Below are 6,428 nucleotides of genomic sequence, written 5' to 3'. Positions count from 1 at the left end.
TCTGGCTTACCCGGTTGCTCTCCATACAAGATTACCTTCGTGAAATGTTCTCGGCTTAACACTTGAATTGAAACGGCGTGTCATGCGTTGTTTACATGCCTCGGCCACAATCTGTGCTTTTTCCCGTGCTTCATCGAGGACATCAAGCTCGGCTCGGAGCGAATCATTGTTAGACTCCTCATGGAAGTGCTGTCTTCGGAATGATGGCTCTCCGACTTCAACCGGGATCATGGCGTCCGCGCCGTAAGTCAAGCGAAAGGGTGTCTCTTTAGTTGCTGATTGTGGTGTACATCGATACGCCCAAAGGACCTCTGGCAACTCTTCGGCCCATGCCCCTTTTGCCGAACCGAGCCGTTTCTTTAGTTCGGTGAGGATAACCTTATTGGCCGCTTCGGCCTGGCCGTTCGACTGGGGGTGTTCAACTGATGTAAACCTATGCCGGATGCCAAGGTTTTCAAGGAAAGAGTTGAACTTTTTGTCCGTGAATTGTAGGCCGTTATCCGAGATGATGGCATATGGGATGCCGAAACGGGTAACTATGTTCTTCCAGACAAATTTCTGGACATTAGCGGCGGAGATGCAGGCAAGCGGCTCGGCCTCAATCCACTTTGTGAAGTAATCGACAGCTACGAGGAGAAACTTAACTTGTCCCTTCGCCACCGGAAATGGGCCGAGTACATCAATGCCCCATAAAGTAAACGGCCATGGAGAGCTGATGCTATGCAGTTCAGCAGCTGAGGCATGGATGAGGTTCCCGTATTTTTGGCACTGAACACATTTCTTGACAAAGTCGGCGCAGTCCCCCTTCAGAGTTGGCCAATAATAACCGGCCCGCAAGACTTTAGCTGCTAAGGTTCGTCCTCCGGAATGGGAGCCACAAATACCCTCATGGACTTCCCTCATCACGTAATCTGCTTGGTGACTATCTATGCATTTGAGCAGCGGGGTGGAGAACCCCCGTCTGTAGAGGTCCTCGGCTATCATGGAGTACCGAGCCGCCTGCGTTCGCAACTTCTTAGCTTCCAACGGGTCGGCCGGTACTGCGCCGTTAGTGATATAGTTCCGAATGGGTGTGGTCCATGAGGGTGATTCATCTATTGCCATGCACTCGGTTGTTACGCTTGGGGAGGGAACTTCAAGATGAATAGTGGTGCGCAGCTGTCCCGGCTTCCGGCTGCTGGCGAGCCGAGCTAACTGATCAGCTCGTTCATTATTGCTACGCAAAACATGGCGAACCTGAACCTCGCTGAATTCATCCTTCAATTTTTGGAATAGATGATAGTATTGTAATAAGCTTGCGTCTTTAACTTGGAAATTATCATTGACCTGCTCGGCCACTATCTTTGAGTCGGTCCAGCATATGACTCGCTTCACATCCATCTCGGTTGCCAACCGCATCCCAGCTAGTAGGGCCTCGTATTCCGCTTGGTTATTGGAGGCACGAAAACCGAACCGAAGGGACTGCTCAATTGTGACGCCTGAGGGACTAGCCAGTATCACTCCTGCTCCGCTGCCTTGGGCGTTAGAAGACCCGTCGACGTGCAAGGTCCATGATTCGTCTTCAAAACGCCCCGAAGGGGTAAGCTCGTTAACAAAATCAGCCAAGTGCTGCGACTTGATTGGACCTCTCGGCTCAAAGGACAGATCGAACTCTGACAACTCGACCGACCATGCCATCATTCGGCCGGCAATCTCTGGTTTTCTTAATACTTTTGGCACTGGACAATCGGTCCGAACAATTATCTTGTGGCTATGAAAGTATTGTCTCAGTCGACGAGCAGTGTAGATGAGTCCTAAGGCTACCTTTTCAATTAGCTGGTATCGTCGTTCGGCCTCCTGCAAAGTCCGACTGATGAAATACACTAGTTGTTGCCCTTCTCGGTTTTCTTGTATTAGCGCAGCGCTAATTGAGCTGTCGGAAACCGCTAAGTATATGATCATGTCAATGTTGGCAACTGGTTTGGAAAGGACCGGGGGTGTACTAAGGCGCTCCTTGAAATGTTGGAATGATGTTTCACACTCCTGGGTCCATTGGAATCGCTCGGTCTTCTTGAGCAAAAGGAGGATGGGTCTAGCTATCTCAGCTAGGCAAGGAAGAAAGCGGGAGAGCGAAGTGAGCCGGCCTGCCAACTTCTGAACTTCTTTCAGGGTACTTGGGCTTTTCATGCTTAGAATGGCTTGGCACTTGTCAGGATTTGCTTCAATGCCGCGACTGGACAACATAAACCCTAAAAACTTGCCGCCTGAGACCCCGAATACGCACTTGTCGGGGTTGAGTCTCATTTGGTGGTGCCGAAGCGCGTGAAACACATCAGTCAAGTCCTGTGCGTGTACAGATACGCTACTTGACTTTACTACCATGTCATCAACGTACACCTCCATACATCGGCCAATGTGGTCACTGAAAATTTTGTTCATCAACCGTTGGTAAGTGGCTCCGGCATTTTTCAGGCCGAAGGGCATAACTCGGTAACAGTAATTGGTTGTTTCGGTGATGAACGCCGTTTTCTCTTCATCCTGAGGGTGCATTCGGATTTGGTTATATCCGGAATATGCGTCTAGGAATGACAGGAATTTGTGGCCAGATGCCCCATCGACGAGCCGATCAATGTTTGGTAGCGGATAGGCATCCTTCGGACAGGCTTTGTTCAAATTAGTGTAGTCAGTACACATGCGCCATTTCCCATTCGGTTTCTTGACCATTACTACATTAGCTAGCCAAGTTGAGTAGTGTACCTCCCGGATGAACTTGGCTTCTAGCAACTTACTCACTTCGGCCTCTATTGCCGCCTTCCTGTCCTCCCCAGCCTTTCGACGCCGTTGAGCGATCGGTCTTGCTTCTTTGCTTATGGACAATTTGTGACAGAGGAAATTAGGATCAATGCCGGGCATGTCAGAGGGATGCCAAGCAAATAGGTCACTATTTTTGAGGATCACTTGGCTGACAGCCAATTGTTCCCGCTCGGACAGGTTGGCTCCTATATAAGTGACTTGTGACTCCAACACCCCTACTTGGATTGGTTGCTTGTCATCAACAGGTTCGACTCTTTCGTCCTGATCGATCCGGGGATCAAGGTCCACAGTCGAATGATGGGACACCGAGTGAACCCCACTCGGCCTCCTAGGTACCTCGTCTTTTATTCTTGCCAGTCGCAAACTAGCGAAGTAACATTCCCGCGCCGTCTTTTGGTCGGCATGAACCGTGACGACTCGTCCTGACTCGGCCGGAAATTTCATGGCCAAATGAGGGGTAGATACGACTGCTCCAAGCCGATTCAGTGATGGTCGTCCAAGGAGAATGTTGTAAGATGTGCTGGCGTGTACCACCACATATTTAACTGAAACATCTCGGTATTCGGCGCCTTCAAATCCGAACCGAGTCGACAACTTGATGTATCCCTTGGTCTTGACCCGTTCACCGGAGAACCCGACCAAGGGTTCATCATACGGAACTAGCTCGGACTCCGGGATGCCCAACTGCTTGAACGTATTCCAGTAGAGGATGTCGGCCGAACTTCCTTGGTCGACCAGCGTCTTGCGTACAATACAATTGTGAATTTCGACGCTGATTACCATTGGATCATCCTGGTCTGGATCGATGCCTTTAAAATCAGCTTCTGTGAAAGTTATAGTGGGAAGGCGGCGACGAGCGGATTCGATGGCATGAACATGCCGGACAGCCCGCAGGTGTCTTTTTTGTGCAGATGAAGACGAGCCACCTCCAGCGAATCCCCCGGCAATGGTATTGATGACTCGCCGAGGCTGTGCCGAAGGCTCATCCTCTCTTCTATCTCTAGACCGACTACGTTCTCTACGAGAACGTGTTTCTGTCCTTTGTTCGAGTTGGTCGCGTCTCCGTGGCCGGTCTTCGTATCTCGATCGATTTGGACGCTCAACGAAACCTTGCAGCTGTCCCTGCTTGACTAAGTCTTCAATCTTATCCTTCAGAGCCAAACAATCGTCAGTTGAATGCCCACGGTTGCGATGATATCTGCATGACTTGGTTGTATCGGCCCGGGGAGGGGTTGATGCTCGTTTTGGGATGACCAGTATATCCGAGGCCAGTGCTTGTTCTAATACTGCTGACCGGCTAGTATTGAGGGGTGTGTATTGTGAGTACCTTGGTCCCCGAGGAGGCTTCTCGCGGGGAACCAACTCTTTCGGTCGACTCCGAAAACTCGGCTCGGCCAGCTTGTCAGGTTTTGTTGACACTTCTACTCGAGCTTGGTTCCGGAACTCGGCCAATTCCTCCATCTGCATGTACTTGTCGGCTCGCCGACGCAAATCATCCATGTCTGTAGGGGGTTTCTTACAAATGCTGTTGGCAAATGGCCCTGGCTTCAAGGCAGTGGTAAGGTGGTGTAGAGCTACAGCAGGGTTTAAGTCTCGAATTTCGAGCGCCGCTTTGTTGAATCGGCTCATGAATGTCCGAAGAGATTCCTTCTTCTCCTGACGAATGCTGATTAATGCCAACGAGGTCAATTGGTGAGGCCGGCTGGTAGCAAATTGAATTGTGAACTGGGAAGCCAACGTACTGAACGAATCGATAGAGTTGGCCGGAAGCCGAGTAAACCAACTCAGTGCTCGTCCCTTTAAGGATGTTGGGAAGATTTGGCATAGAGCAGCATCATCGTTTGTGCTTAGAGTAACTTGAGTCAAGAACACATCCACGTGTTCGTCTGGATCGGTAGTGCCATCATACTTGTCTAAGGGCAAAGACTTCCAATGGTCAAGGAGTGCCATCTGCATGATGTTCGGGGTAAAAGGATGCCGATGTGCTCCGGCCGGCAAAGGCTGGATCGGTCGGCCGACCGAAGCATGCGCAGCTGGAGCGGCGACGGAGGTGTGGGGAAGAGAAGAGTGAGGGCCCTGCGAGTGGAACGACCCCTGTGTGTGAGTTGTCTCAGATGGTTTCCATGTGGGATCCCGGTATTGATTTTTCAGCGCAACATTCTCTTCTCTCAATGCAGCCATTTCGGCAGCATCTCTCTCTCGCTGTTGTTTCATGGCGATCATTTCTTCCTTCATCTGGCGCACCATATCGGTCAAGTTTGTCTCCTCAACCGTCTCGGCCCCGGACTGATGCTCGTCTTCAGACTGTTGCCCTTCGAAATTAGTATTCCTTGTCTTTACCATGATTCTTTTACTCGTAAACTTTCAGTGCTTCTGCAATGCTATCGGTTCGGCCCCACGGTGGGCGCCAAAATGTACCTGCTTAAGGATACACTCGTAGTCTTCTTGGTAAGAAGGGCCGAACGGATACTTCAAACGGATTCTTCAGAGGGGGGAGGTACCTGCAAAAGGCACTCCAACGCTCAAGTCAGGATAAGCACGATATTCTAGGATAATTAATGAACAGTGACATACCTTGTTACGTGTGACCTATTTATAGCATCTGACATGGGCCTGAGCGTGATGGGCCCTTTCAGATATTTACCAAATTAGGTAATACGGTACTAATTGGTCGTTTAGGCTTTAATCATGTACTTACCTTTCTTGATTGTGATTACTTGTTATGACTTGCTTAACCCTTCGGCAAGAGGCCGAGCCGGCTAATCAATATTAGTCGGAACGGCAAATGACCGAGCCGTCTAGTCCGTATACGGCAGCCTGTATACTTCCGGTATGTTCTATGTCGGAACGGTACCTGACCGAGCCGAATCGATGAGTGATGATGGTCCATATTTGCATTAACCAGACTGATGTCGGTTCTCGGCCTCATGCCGAGCCGACGTTGATGGTGATGCTTGTACGTGGCTATGCATGGGTGTCTGACGAAATGGCACGTGTTGGCCCACGTGACCGATACGGTCTCTCCGGTACATTAATTATTATATATGTTTAAATTTTCTTTCCAAAATTATTGACTTTAACTGGTTTGCGATTTTGGCTAAGACACTTTTTTTAATATTTATTATTATTACTACTTTTTAATTAAAAAAATTTATTTTTCTCTTAAACAAGTCACTTTTTAAAATTTATTTTTTAATATTTATTATTATTTCTACTATCATTAACTAGTTGATTATAATCACTTTAATTGTCAAAAAATTATTTTAAAATTTCTACTTTAATTTTATCTTATGGCAGGTTGATATTGTTGAACTTGCAACTACTATTGAAAAGATTGAAGGCCTTATTGTACTTGTTGAAAGTTTTTCCTTTACAGATTTAAAATATTAAGGTAAGTCTTTAAAGAATTTTCTTTTTTATTTTATTATTTGATGTATGAAAAGTATAGATAAACAATAATTTTTTTTAAAACCATGCATTTATGTGATTAGATGTTAACATTGATGTAAATATTATCAATGACTAATATGATAGATCAAGAAAAAATGGATCAAAAATGGATGTCTGCTAGTCGATTGTCAAAAGAATATGAAGATGGGGTGAAAGAGTTTCGTAGATTTGCAGTTGAGCATGCA

This window comes from Cajanus cajan, chromosome 4, assembly GCF_000230855.2.
Source record: "Cajanus cajan strain Asha chromosome 4, NIPB_CcT2T_4, whole genome shotgun sequence".
NCBI classification, from domain to species: domain Eukaryota; kingdom Viridiplantae; phylum Streptophyta; class Magnoliopsida; order Fabales; family Fabaceae; genus Cajanus; species Cajanus cajan.
The sequence above is the reverse complement of the archived record's forward strand: the minus strand, read 5'-3'. Positions refer to the sequence as shown.